Source organism: Paroedura picta, chromosome 6, assembly GCF_049243985.1.
Source record: "Paroedura picta isolate Pp20150507F chromosome 6, Ppicta_v3.0, whole genome shotgun sequence".
Lineage (NCBI taxonomy): Eukaryota > Metazoa > Chordata > Lepidosauria > Squamata > Gekkonidae > Paroedura > Paroedura picta.
The window spans coordinates 84,035,499-84,052,851 of record NC_135374.1 but is presented as its reverse complement, the minus strand read 5'-3'; the positions used below and the strand labels follow the sequence as shown (position 1 = coordinate 84,052,851).

Below are 17,353 nucleotides of genomic sequence, written 5' to 3'. Positions count from 1 at the left end.
CTTTGAGACATCTGAAGCCTGCTGGGTCACTGCAGCCCATTCCCAGTTCTCTCAGACCTCTCCCAGCACCACATCCCTTACAGGTTGTCTATTGTGGGGAGACAAAGGGAAAAGGTTTTTGTAAACCACTCTGAGACTCCTTTGGGTTGTAAACAGCAGGGTACAGAAATCCAGTTCTTCTTCTTCTAAGGAGCAGCCATGAAAGAAGCATTTGGCCACATAGCATTTTATCAGCAGTAAAAAAAATGGAGACAGAAGAAGCAGGGTAGACACCTGTGTACTGTGACTACCCCATGTGTATTAGGGCAGGGGGACAAGAAGGGAAATGATGTTGAATGCAGAACTGGGAAGGAATTGGTTGCCATGTAATTTCCCCCTAAGAAGAGTCTCCAGTCTGATTTCCCCTTCACATATCTGAAGACATGGCTCTGTAAAGATCATCTGTAACCCCTATGCTGCAATTCCCAAAGGTCAGTCCTCTCCCACATTCAACGAACATTCCTCTCTGCTCCATCATGGGTTTTTGCCTCCTGATGAGGCTGCAAGAGAAAGTAACACAAACTTCTCCCCCTCCCCGCTCCTTGGCTTGTCAATCACAGTAAGCCACCAATTGCATCACAGTAAGCCGCCAATTTCTTTTTAAGGCACTTCCATGTTGCTGTTTGGTAATGCCACAACACAGATTCATTTTAAATAGAAATCAACACTGCCCCATTGCTATGTAGAAATTACAGAATGATAAATCTTTAGAATTTATATAAATTTATATCAGAATGATAAAATTTTAGAATTCATTCTTTTCCAGTTTATTTCTGTCTAGGTTGATTTCTGAGCCCCTGAACAAGATAACTGGAGCCCAAAAAGACATTTTGAGCTAATGGTTGGCTTTAAAACAAGATGTTCAGACCCCTGTATGATCAGAAGAAGGCAGCCCGATCACCTGCCCCCCCCCCCATCTTTCCCAGCTCATTCCTGACCTCCAGAAAACAGAAACGGGGCTGTGTTTTGTGTGGCTGATCCCAAAAAGACCATGGACTCTTTAAAGAAGATTTTATTTCACCGTTGACAATGTAGGTTTGCGGTTGTGCTGCATCATACATAGACCGCACCATTAAAAAAAAAATACTCAGAGCAGGAAATGGAGAGGGGAGGGCGGGCACAAGGGTGGGACAAAGCTGGTCAAACTATCGTGCGTTTCCACCTCCAAATAGTCTTATCCCTGGTTGCTCACTGTTTGCTCACCAGTGGTTCACATGATATAGGGTGTTAAATCCAGTTTTCTGTATTCCTGAAATTGTCCAGGAACATTTTTCTTGTATGGAAAGGCCACAGTTTTTATACATTATGAAGCATGAAGAAGAAGAAGAGTTGGTTCTTATATGCCGCTTTTCTCTACCCGAAGGAGGCTCAAAGCGGCTTACATTTGCCTTCCCTTTCCTCTCCCCACAACAGACACCCTGCGAGGTGGTGAGGCTAAGAGAGCCCTGATATCACTGCTTGGTCAGAACAGCTTCATCAGTGCTGTGGCAAGCCCAAGGTCACCCAGCTGGTTGCATGTGGGGGAGTGCGGAATTGAACCCAGCAAGAAGGCCCAATGCAAATACTGTATCAAAGTTTCTGTCAAATGAATGCAAGCTTTGCAGAGTGACACATTACAACAATAGTCACACAAATTGCTTAATATTGGAATGGGAACTGCCTTCCCTTGCAACAGAAATTCAGATTTGGGCTTCTTTTGAAAGTGTTACAAAGCAGGCTTTGAAACTTTGTATTTATTTGTTTGAAACATTTCTTGGCTGCCTTTCTATCCAGATTAAAATACCCTATGCAGCAACTGGTAAAAGCATTAAACAAACTAAAAACACATATGTTAAGGTGACCAGATTGTCCCACTTTTGGAGGGACATCTGGGGGTACCTGGCAAATTGTACTTATGTTGAAATTAAAAAAAATATATATTACAATACTATTTTTGCGTTCTATGAATTCAATGAAACTTTTTGTTGCTCCATATAGACCAAATTTTTAATCAAGACTCACCCCTTGGTCAATGGTGCCCCACTATACCAATGTCAAAATCAGGTCACCTTAACATATGTATATATACAAAACAACACTTACATAGATGTATAAACAGGAAGGAGGATCAATGAGAATCAGTGATACAATGCTAGATAAAACAGGAAAAATCACCACCCCCTGTTGGAAGATCATGATGGAAGGAGACAATTGATTCCCACTGAGGAGATAATTTCATAATACTGGTGCCACCACAATGAAGGCCATTGCTCCTTTTGCCACCCTTGTAACCTGAGGGGGCTGGACACTTGAATCCAAGCTTCCAAAGATGATCATAGTGGTTGGGTAGGTTCACTTGTTAGCAGGATGTCCTTAAGGATGGCAAAAGGAGATGGCTTCAGCACTTATCTTTTCAAGAACTATATTTAATTCTAGCGAAATATTAATAGGATGTACTCATTTTCCAAATCTAAAAGGTCCTTGTATTGAGGCTTTCAGTTAAAACTAATATGTAACTATAACTTTATTTACGAGCATGGATCACAGCATTTTCAACATAGGACAATCCACCCAAGAATTTTGGGGATTATTTGAAAACTTAATGTGGTTAATGCCTACAAACATCACTGCACTGAACTCCCCCCCCCCCCACTTATACATCATTTGTGACTGGAAAAACTCTGCCCTCCTTTCTCCTTCCTTACCATTGTTCTGAAGACTGGCACTGTTTCAGATGTTTTAGATTTTAATTATATACTGTATGCTATATTTATACATATTTTATTATTATGTATGTTTTATTATGATGTGCCCTGCCCTGAGTCTGAAGAGAAAGGATGGGTAACAAATACAATTATTATTAGTAATAATAATAATACATCCCAATTAAAAAACCCAAACATTTGGGGGACCTAATGTATTATACATGTTTATAATGTATTCTACATTCAATGTATAGCTTGAATTTTATTAGCAGTATAGGGATCCACTCCTCTAATTCACTGCTTAAGTCTGAGCCATGCTCTGGGAACCCCCAAAAGAGTCACACAACTTTACAAGGTGGTTTGGCTTCACTACTCAAGCTTGTACACCACAACTGGGAAGTTCTATCTCCTATTTCTTTTCCCTCAGCAAGGCACACTTCAACCCCTTTTATAACTCAGTTGTTGTTAACAAGCTGCCCCTGTTCCTGCGACTCAGAAGTAATTACCCTTCATCTCTTGGCAGAGTTCAAGCATCTGACACCAGGATGTCTTGACAGGAAAACCCCTACAGGGTCCTACACCCTGCCTGGAACCTGCATGATGCTTCACCATGACTTTGTGAAGCTGGCGTAGCCTTATCTTTAGGGTACGTACCAATTTGTTTCCCATTAATGTATTCTTTTTGTGACCTCCTAATTAATAATATTAAGGGAATTTAGCCTGGGAATCTGAGAAAAGGCAGTATTCTAGGACCCTTATTGAATATTAATATCCATCTTGTATCAAAAGAGGAACACTTGTTTATGTCTATTGAAGCCCCACTGGCTTAGGTCTTTACCCAGAAAACAACAAAGATGGGGAAGGGCTGGGGAAAGAAAATAACAAATTACAACTGAAACAAATAATCAGCAACACTGTTTTCAAATTATATTTCTGGGAAATTTCAGTCAGTTACATGAAAAAGACACCAGATTCAATAGCACTTTGATAGCCAGGTTATGTTAATAATAGGGACTCATGTAAAATGCATTAGGTATACCTTTCAGATGAAGAAGATTGCCGATAATTATTCTGTATGCTAAGAGTGTAGCTCTTTCTGAACTGATATATAAAGACTCCTTTACATCCCAGCCTAATTACTTATAGACAGTTGAGCGCAAAATTACTTTCATCTGTTTGAACATGTGGAGGGAAAGAGATTAGGGATGTATGTTTCAAAACAGCTGGTTGGCGTGTTAGAGAAGAAACCGACTGGTACTTCAGTCCTGATTGAAAAAGTGCATTTATTTATAATTAGACCTATTAAAGTGAGCAACATGCAGGGGGCCTTTCAAGAAGGGCATCTGGGACAAGCAACAGGACAGCCAAGATTTGCCTTCGAACTTAAGAACTCTAAAAGAGGATAAAAGGAAATGCTAGTAGTTGGGAAATGTGTATCCCTCCCCACGGTTAAAGTTGTGGTAGCTGTCTGGAGATGCCTTGTCCTCTTTGTTTCTTTCACCAGTATTAAAGCTCACTGACCAGTAAGGGCCAGTGTGGGATTGTTTTCTAGACCATTCTCCCTTTGGATTTCTCTCCCTCTGCAAATGTATTTTCCACAGCACTAATTCCTTACTGAGACAGGATTAGCTGAGGTCAGATGCTGCATTTGTGTTACATAACTGGACTGGCATATTTGTTGGTGCTTGGTATGGGTATGAACCTCCTGCAGGCAGCAAGACAGACTGTGAGCCATTCCGCACAGGTCTCGGCAAAAATCGCTGGAAAGGAAGCGCTATTGCTGAGCTGTGTCCCACCCCTGGCCATCAAGCAGCCAATGGGCGGCCGTTATCATGCTCCCAAACAGCCCCTTTCCCTTTAAGGAAGGTTTAAAAAAAACCACACCTGTTGCAACGAATATGCGTCGATTCGTTGCAACGGAGAGACCCATCCAGCTAGCAGGTGATGTTTGAGCTGCCGTTTCATCGTTGCCACGCTCCCCCTGAGTGAAAAAAAAAATCCCCCTCCCTCTATTTTGGACGAATGAGGAACGGCCCTGTGATTTATCATTCCAAGAGCAAGCCTCACCTTGCATGTGTCCTCAGAAGGCTATAAATTGAATGAGCTCTCCTTCCTCATCCTCCTTTGTTGGCTGGTGAAGTGAAAGAGAGGCATGGAGCTAGCAGAACTGACTCATTGCTTTGCTTTTTTGTGGCTTGATCTGCTGCCTGGTGCAGGGTTTGGGATTAGGGTTCAGTATGCTTTGGGCTCTGACTTCCAGCACAGGAGTTTAGATATTGTGCCTCCCCCCCCTCCTTCTGCTAGTGATCTGCTCTGCTCTCTGCTATGGTTTTGGGAGTTTTCTAGAACTAGGGATCTGGGTCTGCTCTTCCTGCACTCATGCTTAGCACAGGGGTGCCTTTCTGTTCTCCCCCTTCCCCCCCCCCCCGCTAGTGATTTTGTCTGTTGTCTGCTATTGGGGTTTGGGAGATTTTTGGAATCAGGGATCAGACCGGCACCTTGTTTCTGTGTACAGAGGCCTAGCTATTGAGGTGCCTTTATATCTCCCCCACGCAAGGGATCTCGTCTGTCTGCTGTCAGTATTTGGGAGGTTTCTTGAATCAGGGATCGGATTGGCATCTTGCTAGGTCTAATTACTGCTCAGGGCTTTTGAGCCATCACATCTACTTACTTCTCAGGGCTTGGAGCCACCATGTTTACATGCATCTCAGGATTTGGAGCTATCATATCCACATATATCATATCATTACAAGCTGATTTGGGTTTATGACTCAGGTGGTCTCAAGGCACATTGCTCTGGTTCGCTGGGTTGGCAAAATTTCTCCCCACCTTCAGTTTCTACTTGAGAGTTTCTCAGTGACTTTTGTTCTGATTTGTCTTCTCCTGGGCTTCTGTCTTTGCCCGTTTTGCTGTTCCCTTTCCTCTATTGGAAACAATGAAGTATTTGGGCACCTTCTTTGGAGCGGGGCATAACCTGCAAATCTATTCCTCACCAAACTTGGAGGGCAGGTGGAAGAGTCAGTTGGAGATATGCAGTGAATGTGACATCTCTAGCACATCCGAGGGGTATTCAATGCACTTGTGAACATGCACTCCCCCCCCCTGAGAAAGCACCTTCATTTGAGGCACTTTTTGGATGTAATTCAGATCCCATAAATGTAATACATATAGGGGAGATAGAGGAGAGTCAGTTGGGGATCTGCTGAAAGTTTGGTGCCAGGGAGATGTTTGACCATGTCACAAAATTTTCACATCAGTTCAGGTTGTTCAAGTGGGTTTTTGTCCCTGAGCGTTTATGGTTTGGTTCATGAGTATGCCACAAACCATGAACCAAACTGCATTTTCCTGGTTCATGCCCATGCCTGGCCGGGGTGGGGGTGGGGTGGGGAGGATGAGTGAGAGAAAAGATTATGGAAATCTCATTTATAGTCATATATACAGTCAGCTAAAGGTTTGGGTTTGTTTTTTTTTGCAATGTGGAACCTTTTAAAATCCCAGGATCAGAATTTGTTTACAAGACTTGGAAACTCCCAGCTCTTTTGTACAATTCTCCAGAAACAGCCAATCTTTTAGAATGTGACAACTGCTAAGGCTCTTGCTGCCTTTGTGATCTCTTTGAAATGGATTCGATTTCTTATATTAATGTTAGTCCTGATAAAGTGACCGTGAGATGATTTTACTGTCATAGGGCTCTGGCATTATGATGACACAGTTTGGTTGCTGTGGGTTTTCTGGCTGTGGGGTCATGGTCTGGTAGTTTTAGTATGTGTCAAAAGGGTCAAACAACTCCAACTATATACATTTATTTTATAGTGTGCAACTATAAAATTAAAAACATTAGGGGTCTGAATATCAGGCTATACAATTTATAGACACTCCTGGTAGACGAATATATCCTACGAACCACATAAAACCAGATGCATTTGGCTTCTACAGCCTTCTTCAGTGGTTACAAATACACTTAATATACATAACACACATTCAGAGAATATTATATGTTTTTGCAACCAAGTGTTGTTCTCTCCTGTGCTGTGTGGTTAGCCAGAGAAATTCTTATACATAAGGCCATGGGTTGCTCCTCATGATGCCTGTACTCATATAATTTCAATCTTCTATGGCATTTCCAATAGCTCTGGCATATTCAGAGGTGGGACACAGCAAGTTGGGAATTTCTTTATTCCAGAGTTTGGAGGTTATGAACAGTTGCTGGCATTTTATTTACTTCTCAGTGTGTGTATGTGTGAGGGTAATATATCAAGTTCCTGTCTTACCCGGGAGTCTCAGAGGGGATGGACTGGAACTACAAAGTGCTTTTCCTGTGTCTGGGTAGAGCTCACTAGCAAGTCCATTAAGAAGAGTTTTTTTTCTGTGCCTGGGTAGAGTTCATTAGAAAGTCCATTAGTCAATGTCTTGCGTGTCTCATCAAACAATTGTGAGGTATTTTTAGAGTCCTTTAAAAATTCAGGTGCTTTTCTTAGGGCTGGTAGCCAGTTTTATTGGTTTTCAGGATATCTCTTCTTTTTTTGTCAAAACTGTGTCAGTGTTTGTGAATTTCAGTGTCTTTCCTGTATGGTTTAACATAGTAGTTATTAGTGTCTGGTTGGTATATCTTGTCTTCAAAAAGGATTCAATGTCAATTTTGCACAATCTACTAATGTTTTAATGATGTTGCTCTTTTGCCATAGGTGGTGATTGGAGTTCGTATACAGATATCAATCTGTGTGAATTGGTTTCTCTAGACTTTGTGAGAGGTTTTCTTTGCATATGATATCTAAAATGGAAGGTCTCCCTCAATTTCTTTTTCTCTGATGAACTGCATGTTTGGGTGGCTGTTGTTAAGATGATACAGAAATTTTACCAATCCTTCGCCATGGCTCCAAATACTTAAAGTATCATCCATGTAATGGAACCAAATTGTCAGTTTATCAAAATGCTAGTAGGTCATGCAAAATGGATTTGTGAAACTCAGTTTCTTGACAATGAACTTAATTATCTAAACTGGGCTCCACAAGTTAAGGGCTACTCCAAAAAAAAAAAAAAAAGCAGAAGAGCTGTAAAACCAAGAGAACATAACTAAGGAAAAACAGCATTGAGAGATCCCATCTTGCTGTGTCCCACTCTGAGGATACCAGCCATAGCTACTGGTGAAACCTCAGGGACTGAATCTACCAGACCACAGCCACACAGCCTGGAAAACCTACAACCACCAGTTGACTCTGACCATAAAAGCCTTTGACAAATCAGTGACACCATTTTGTCATGTAGAAAAAATTGGTAATCTAAGGACACAGTAAGCCTTATCAGTCCTAGGAGAGAGCTGTGTTCAGGTAGCCCTTCCCCAACTTGTGATTCATATGTCAGGCTGAGACACAGAACCTGTGGACTTGAACCCTGAAATGGCACAGTCGCTGTCACAAGTAAATTATACCAATGGGCACATTGGGTTGGCTGTATTGACCTTTCTTTGTTTTAGAATTGATCACTGATGTTTTACTGTATCTTCACGTGCGTTCAGCTCACCCCTCAACACAGCTTTTCCTTAAAAAACAAACCCAGCTTGAATTATGCCAGGTCAGAAACCTTTATAAATAGGAGTTACTTGTGATTAAAAGATACATCTTGATTTAAGGGACAGTTAGTGTACTGAGAACATAATACATGACTATCGAGAACCCCAGTGATTGCTAATAATTTAATTCCTATAACAGACTAGGAAAAAACCTTATTACCTGGTATTCAATCACTCTTCCCTAAAATAAATTGCCTATTGGGCTGCTAATGATAAAAAACTAGACAGCAATGGCCTTAACTCTGTGTCTTAAAATGTAATATACTGTATTTAACACAGGCTCTCCCCATGTTAATCCTGCTCAGGCCCTTTTTCTTTCATTCCCAACACAGCCATTTAAGTAAGCAATTTTGTTACATTTGTTAAAAACCTGACTGGTAGCCTCAAAAGTTTTAGTGCTGTGGGGCTTAAAGCATAATAAGGAAACGTCTTAGATGTTGCATTCATGAGGTGCAGGGAGGGTTCATAAAGAAGGAAAGGCCCAGGTTCTTTATTAGCCTCCTAAACAAACAAACAAACAAACCTAGAAGCACAAACAGCTCCTTAGCCTAAATTCTTCTCATTTTCTTCCTTTGCCAGTTGAACTGATTTACCTTACTTTTCAGACCCAAGACAATTGTGCTCACTAGGATTTTATTTAATACTATATTCGGGCTTAAGGCTGGAGCTGTAATTTATTTAATTGTTAGATTAATCATTGAAGCTTTGGGCTACAATCCAATGGAATAGCAGCCTGTGCAAGGCCCACTAATAGAAGCAGAGGTGGCAGAAGAATAGGGTTTTTGCTGCTGTAGCCAAGAAAGCTGTTTTGATAGATCCCAGTTGGTGGTTTTTGACAACTCTGGCTTGGTAAATTCCTGGGGACTGAGGGAGCTGCCTGGGGAAGACAGAGCTTGGGCAGGGGATGTGGGGCCATACAGGCCTTTTCCGCAACAAGAACCCAGCCTGGCGCAGCGTTTGTCCGGTCATGGGGCTTCTGCTTCCAGACAATGTAGCGTTCTGTGGGGCAAATGAGGGCCTGTATTGTGCCAGGCTGGGGACCGCCCTAGGTGAGCCCCTAAGTTGTCAGGAAGCCAAAATTAGCCCGGGAACCAGACGAGTGCTGCGCCGAGCCAGATTCCTGGTGCAGAAAAGGTCACAGTTCACTCTCTGAAGATGGCATTTCCTCCAGGGAAACTAATACCTGTAGTCTGGAAATAAGTTGTAATTCTGGGAGAACTCTAGGCCCCACCTTGAGGATTACAACCGTACCTAGGGACTGCAGGAGTGAGGTGTCTTCTTCACAGCCAGGGCATTCTTGCAAATTGGCTGTGCATTCACAACAGTCCCCTGCTTTCAGCTACTAACTGGAGAGTGTTCAGATTGGTCCTCCACAATATGGATTCCTTGCTGGAAGGCTCACGACAATGTGTAGTTATTTGATCCCAGGTAGTGTAGGGTAGTGTAGTTGTTTGATCCCAGGCATGAGTTTGCTGGAACTGAGCTAGTTTAGGAATGGGAGAGCTGCATAGTTCTAAGTAATGCAGTCTTATGGGGAGTCAAGCCTCTAATTTGTTGTTTTTAAATTGTGTAAAGGTTCTTTTCGTAAAGAAGGGTCTTTATGTGTATTTCTGATTTTTGAGTTTAGAAGGTTAATATCTCTAATGTACGTGATTGGGTGCTCAAAGCTGATTCATTGATTGACCACTCTTCAATTCTGCTATCACAATCAGCCCCATGGCATAAAACAATTAAAAAAGACCACTCTAGAGCAGTGGTCCGCAACCTTTGTCAGACTGTGGACCGCTGCGCCGGGGTGTGGGGAGAGGGCGACCCGGGGCCCCGCGTGTGCGCGGCAGCCCCGGCGCAAACGCGCATGTGCAGACTTGCCGTGCGTACATGTTTGCGCCCCCGCCGGACGCAAATGTGCACGTGCTGCAAGTCTGCGCATGCACGTTTGCGCCGGCGGCATGCCGGCGGCTGCGGCTCCCTCTCCCCGCCATTCCAGGCTGCAAGGAAATCGGGCGCTGAAGCGGCCGATTAGCTTGCCGCCCGGCAAGCTTCTCTTCCCGCCCCCTCCCAAAGCAAGAAGCTTGCCGGGCCGCAAGCTGATCGGCCGCTTCAGCAGCCGATTTGCTCGCAGCCTGGCAAGCTTCTCGCTGTGGGGGGTGGGGCGGGAAGAGGGAGCCGCGGCCCAGTGCCGAGGTGACCACTGCTCTAGAGCATCATATTTAGTAAACATAACAACATGCAATCTTAGAATGGCCCTAACATCTTTGCGGTTTGAAATGATGCCAACAGCCATGCTCTTTGGACGATATCTCCAAATACCCACAGCCCAACGCCTGTGTTTATGTGGAAATACATCTGTGAAGGACCTGCCCCACTATGTTTTGGCTTGTCCCCTATACTCTGAACTCAGTTCCTTGTCAAGTTACTACCAAACTCACACCCCACTTCTGATTTTGATAAAGTCACTTGTTATCAGATGTCAACCCCTATATTTCATATAGGGTGACACTTTTCGCTCTGGCCGCCAGGAAGATCCGAGCCAAAACTGTTTTACAGGTGTCCCCACCTTGATACACCGTGTTTCTTTTAAATTGTAACTCAGTAGCCCTCGTCTACAATTTTATGTATGCAATATTGGAGAAATATTGTTTTATCCATATTTGTACTATATTGTTTTTAATTGTGTTTTGTAATGGCCTTTGGCTAAACACAATAAATGTTATCGTATTGTATTGTACTTATTTTAACCTGTTGTCTACTTCCGTTCATCCCTTTCCTCACATCTTTCTTTGTGAGTCAATTTCATATACAGTTCTGCTTTTTAAAGGATAGTGGAATGGATCCTACAGCTGTCATATGAGATTTTTCTTCAAGAGTGAAAGACCTTCCAAAGGAGATTAATTTTCTGATGGAGTAAAAGTTTCTCTGATGGGAGAAAAATTATTTCCTGAGGGAATGTTGGAGGGAAACTTGCAGGAAGGGAGTCATCGGACCCAACCCATAGTGTTGAATGGAGAAAAAAAAAGTTCTTGCCCTCTTTATTCAACAAATCCTAGCAATTCTTTAATTATAGACCTCACGTGTATATAAAAATATTATTATTTCAGTATAACATTCAGTATAACATTCATTGAAGTCAAGTCTTGCATTCAGGATGTCTCTTGAAATTAGAAATGCAATAATGGGGTGGAGAAATTTCCATTTTGTGTGCTCCAGACCACAGCCAATATAAATATCAAATGGATGATTTTTTTATATGCAAAACACTCTCCGGGACTTAAATAGGTATTTTCTCCAATGCTTAATATTTAACCTAATCCCTTCTTATGTTGCCATTAGCTGCTAAACTTTTTGCTTAATGTGTTTTATAATAATAAGCTTTCTGTACCGAGTGCCTAGCAATCGTGCAAAATAGCCACATGAAAGGCATAACTGTAAAATGAGCAGAATGGGGGAACTGTTAACAGAGCCTGGTTGTCTATAGAATAGCTGTCCTACAGAGGGGTTCCCCCCCTTCTGCAATGTTAATGGAGCTTTCCAAGAGGAATGATTCAATACTGCTGTGGTTCAATAATCTCAGGAGAAACTAGGCCTGCAGGAGAAACTAGGCCTACAAATATGTATTAAGGAGTATTACATAATGTTAAAAGGGAAACAGATTTAAAAGAAATTGTGCACACATCCGGTTATAGTCCTATGAACATTTGTATATGTGTTTGTGTGTTGAGCTCATACTGGTTCACCCTGCTTCTTTGGCATGATTGATTTGGTTTTCCGTTCATGCTCATGCTCATGCTGACATGCCCATAATAAGCCCATGCCACTGAATGTCATATTTGCATTACCCAACTGCTCTAAGTTCAGAGGGAGCGATCTGTACATTCCAGTCATATAGCATGCAGCGTGGGCAAGGAAATACTATATTTGGCTCACTGCTTTTGTCCTTAGATTCTGTTCTATGCAACCAGGAATTATGTGCATTCATATATTTCTAATCTGAATTTATATATACTTCCCCACCCCCCAATGTCTGTATTTTTTGGATATATTCAGGTAGTCATAGCAATTTTGGGGTAATCTGGAATACCAACAACCAGTACCTATTCCGCACACATAGGATAATGCACTTTCAATGTGCTTTGGCAGCTGGATTTTCCTGTGCAGAAAGTGCATTGAAAGTGCATTATCCATTGTGTGCAGAATAGGCCCAGCCCCACCCCACCCCAAATTCCAGAAATATTCAGGAATATTTATAGCTGACATAATAAGTTCCTCAGGCCTGTCTTAAAATTTGTTTTTTCAGGATTACTAGGCAACAGGAAGGAGGGGTAGGGTGTCAACTTTTCCAGGCAATAGAACAGCCTCTGGTTTAGTGCTGCTTCCACATGACATTGTCAGCAATCCGAGGCTCAAGTTTAAACCAGATTTGCCATGGGATGAGAAAAATCTCCAAAACTGGGGTCCATTCCGCACAAGGACCAATGTTGCCAATTGGTTTCACAAAGCAATAACACTATTTTAAATAGTGGAATCTCGGCATTCTGCATACCTTCATTTATAGTGAAATCCAGTAGCGTTTCATTTGTTCCCCACAGATTTCTGGTCTCGCAGGAATCGTTAGAAAGGAAGCGATTTTTTCTGTGCTTGTTCCCACCCCTGGCCGTCAATCAAACAAACAGCCAATGGGCGGTTGTTATCATGCTCCCGAAATGCCCCTTTCCCTTTAAGCACAGTTAAAACACACACACACACACACACACACACACACACACACACACACACACATTTCAACGAATATGCCTTGATTCTTCCTAACGTAGAGACCCATCTAGCTGGTGTGTGAGCTGGCGAGTCATCTTTACCATGCTCCCCCAAATGGGAAAAAAATCCCCCCCCCGCACGGGCGCGATTTTTGGCCGAAATTAAAGGGAACTGGCAAACAGGGGGCTGTGTTGTGCTTGAGGATTTGGGGGGAGCTTTAAAGCACTTCTGTGGAGGGACTGTAGCTGGAGAAGCCTCGCTGGGTGAATGAAGCCTCGCTGGTTCGTTGCTTTCCCCGCTCGCTCCAAAGAAAAAAAAATGGCAGTCGCTTCACCAGAAGTTCAGAGGAGAGAGCCAGGGGAGGGACTTTGTTGCAACTGCTACATTGAGAACGCACAGGTCTTTTCCGCAAGTGTTGCAGGTTGTTGGCAGGAGTGTAGCGATTTTCTGAGGGTGAATCCACTTTTCTGGATTCCCCGGAAATCGCTACAACAAAGCGATTTTCGCGTTAGTGTGGCAGGAGTGTTGCAGATTGCTCACGACGTCGTGTGGAACATAGTTTTAGTGGCGAAAACAAAATGCAAGACTAGTGCTATATTAAAAGTCGTGCGGAATGGACCTGGATTTGCCACCCAGTATCGTGCTTCACATCAAGGAGCAACTGGGGGCAAGCCTGTGTGGAGGGGAAAATATGCAACAGTCCTTGCAGCGTTTTGCCTGTCCTTCCACCTGCCTTCCCCTCTCCATTTCCTGCTTGAAATTTAAAATAAAAATGGTGTGGTCCATGTTGTGGTGGGACCACAAAGCTACTGTGCCTAAGTTAAAATAAAATGTTCCCTTAAGTATTCATGATCTTTTTGGGATCAGGTAGGCAAAACACAGTCCCATTGGTGTTTTCTGGCTGTGGGGAATGAACAGGGGAAGGGGTGTGTGTGATGAAGCAGACCTCTTCTGATCAGCTAGGCATCTGTACTCTTTGTTTTTAAGCCTTACTGTTTACACACAATCACTCTTTGGGGTTCAGTCACCATATCCACCATAGCCATCTGATGGAGAGGCTGATTCTGTGAAGGCTTAAGGGGGTGACAGGTTACAGTAGATGAGCGATAGGGTTGTGAGTGTCCTGCATAGTGCAAGGGGTTGGACTAGGTGGCCCATGAGGTCCCTTCCAACTCTATTATTCTATGATTTTATGATTCTATGTCAAGATTTCCTAGTGTATGTTTAAAGATAAACAATATATTTCTTTTAAATATTTCAAAAGTCCCCAAACTGGAAAACAGAATAAAAATCATGATATGGATTCACATTTAACATCAGTTTCGACTACAAATGTGCCATCTTATATTCTTGATTGTTTTCTGAATCCCTTCACTCCTGGAAGGTTACCAAACATCCCTATCCTTAGCCACCATCTCTTCTGTAGCAACATTGGGCAAAAACTCCTATGCAGAACAACAGTTAGGGCACTTGGGGAGAGAAGACAGGCAAAACAGGGAAGCAAAGCCGTGCAAGCAATGGGGATGCATCGCACCTCATCTATGCTAAATCTCAGGATAGTGTTTTGTTGATCTATATGGCTGCATTTATATGGTTCCCTTAAAAGATTTAAATGCAGGTAATCATACAGACTGATCAGTACATGGACACTTCTTATCCAGTCTGTACCAGCAGACTGTAAGTGCAGACCTCAGTTTCATTGATAATAGTTCACCTTAAAGTAGTGGAACACTGGCTGGCTGATAATAACGACCAGCAGCAGACCTTGAACTGTACTGTATCAAACCATACACTCTCAGTGAAACAAGCAAAGGGATAACTTAATCATAAGTGGCTCATATATTTTTTAAAGAGCCATATAGGCGGTCCTGTCCAGCTCCAGACAGCCACCCTGTCCGGTTGGTGTCTGGGTCAGCGGCCCAATCCGGACATGGCCAGAGAAGCTGGGCACATCCGGATTGGGCCAGCCCCTAGAGCTGCCGGTTGCAGTCAACGTTCCTGCTCCCAGTGGCCACATCGCCACCTGGTGAGGATGGCATGAGGAAGCCGCATGCTCGCTCACTGGGGTGGGGGCCAGGGATGGCTTCCCCATGGCCCACCAAGCATGCCCACCACCTTGAATAGCCGCTGGGTGTGCTTGGCGGGCCGTGTGGAAGCTGTGGATTCACCGGGGGGAAGGGGGCCAAGGATCGTTTCGGCCACATTTGCTGCCCTATGGGGAAGCGGTTGCAGCAGGGGGGGGGGGAGGGCCTTTTCAAGGCCTGTTCTTATGAATGGCCTTTGAAGTTAGTGTAATATAAAGCAGTAATGAAACCTCACATAAAAATGTTTTCAACATTTCTTTGTTATAGTCATTATTGTATAAATAGGCAAAAGACCCAATTTAAGCCCCATATACACTGGTTTTTCAGTTTTTGTTTCTCAAATAAATCATAGTTGTATCCTGAGGAAAGTGATGTCAATTTATCAAGTCCTGGGCTGGGCATTTCGGTAGCATTTCTATAGCAAATTTTACATGGTTTGGTCCTAGTTTGGAATGTTGAAAATAAATTCTGCCAGCTGTCATTACTATTAAAAACTTCCCTTATCTCCATTAACCATTAGACTGTTTTGTAAGCATCTCTATACTTTGCCTGTTATTATAGAATTTAACTGGTTTATCTTATTTAAAGATGGACAATAAAAATAGAAGATATGCTATTTCAGTTGCCATGTGATCACTTGGGTGTACAAATACACCTCAAATAGGGATTGGATTTGTGTAATTTTAATTTCTCCCCTCTTTTATTAAGAATCAACAAGCTGTTTCATTTGATATGAACATATAACTCTGACTCTCATAGAGAGCCAGTATGAATAAAACCAGATTTTATATGACTTTATTTCTGATAACAGTATTGTATACAATAACAGTTTTATTGTTCTGTATTGTGCTGATACTGATTAGATTTGAATGGGAACACTTGACAAATGTGTTTTTTCGCATTTATGCTCTGCTTGGCAGGAACAGGCTCCAGCAATGATATACGGTGTCTAATATGGTAGTAAAAAAGGATTAGGTGCGAGGATAGTTGCAGGAGGTAGGCAAGAGAGCGGTCCGGCAAAATGCAATAAAGTAATATAGTTTATCCCACTAAAGCTAAGTTGCTCAATGGAAACCTGAAGAATGCCAAAGTAAGTATGTAGCTGAAATGTGGTTAGTTCTTTATTATTAGCCTCAAAGTAAAAGATGGCTCAGAGGTAACCTCAAATCATGGTTTGTCGCTACTTGAAGAAGTCCTTGCCAGTGACTTCTGCCTTAGGAAGGAGAAAACCATGCTGAGGGAGGAGCTACAGATGCTTCTGCATGTGTGCCCTGGTCACAAGGAGAAAGGGGCACTTGTGAGTTTTAGAGGCCCAAAACTCCCACTGAACAGCTGCTTCAAAGTCCTCATGTCACTGCTTGACTGAAACAAAGACTTAGTAAGTTGTAAAGAGGCCCTGCAGTAAATTGAAATGGACTTATACTGGAGTAACTGCAACCTTCAAGGGATGGGCTAAACTTCACAATGAAGTCACTTGGTGTAATTCCCATTCATCTTCAGATAGGGTTGCCATCTCCGGGTTGGGAAAAGCCTGAATACTTTGGGAGCAGAGCCTGTAGAGGGTGAGATTTGGGGAGGGAGGGGGCTTCAGAGGAGCATAATGCCATACAGTCTACCTTCTAAATGACCATTTTCACCAGGGGAACTGATCTCTACTGCCTGGAAATGAGCCGTAATTCCAGGGGATCTCCAGGTCCTACCTGGAGGCTGGCATTCCTATCCTAATACTCTGGTATCCTTATCCTTTGGACATTAGTTGGCCTATATTCTTCAGTGTGACTTGCACCCACAGGAGATAGTCTTACATACAGCAAGACCATTGTGCTGTTCAGTTCACTGTTGTCTTCTTTTGTTGGAGTTCCTGGGGATTGAACCTGAGACCTTCTGCATGTAGACCATGTGCTCTACCACTAAGCTATATGCACTCCCCTATGTTAAAGATGAAAGGTAGGCCCTTCAACATGCAAAGCATGCATTTTTTTCCCCTTTTTACCCAAGCAAATGTATTCCCATTAAACACCATATGGATTGCAAGGTATGGGCTTAATCCTAGTGGAACTATTAAAAAACCTTTCCTCTGTAGGAGTTAGTTGGATCAAAGGCCTCTTTTCCCACTGCCGGTTTTGCTTAGCAAAGCTATTTTATCTTATATGGCACGGGGCAGCACTCCCTCCATGTTTCTTTCCTCTAATTCTGTTATTAATCACATTCTAACTCCTTTTGAT

At 42.8% G+C, this 17,353-nt stretch overlaps 2 long non-coding RNA genes across 2 annotated transcripts in view; both read left to right on the top strand.

The window, feature by feature from the left end:
* The window catches only part of LOC143840720 (uncharacterized), a 31,398-nt gene extending 28,110 nt beyond the window's left edge, over positions 1-3,288 (top strand). The window contains exon 3 of the long non-coding RNA XR_013232348.1: positions 3,247-3,288. This is a non-coding gene — a long non-coding RNA (uncharacterized LOC143840720). The remainder of the gene's footprint in view (positions 1-3,246) is intronic.
* The window catches only part of LOC143840719 (uncharacterized), a 37,625-nt gene continuing 23,551 nt past the window's right edge, over positions 3,280-17,353 (top strand). The window contains exon 1 of the long non-coding RNA XR_013232347.1: positions 3,280-3,369. This is a non-coding gene — a long non-coding RNA (uncharacterized LOC143840719). The remainder of the gene's footprint in view (positions 3,370-17,353) is intronic.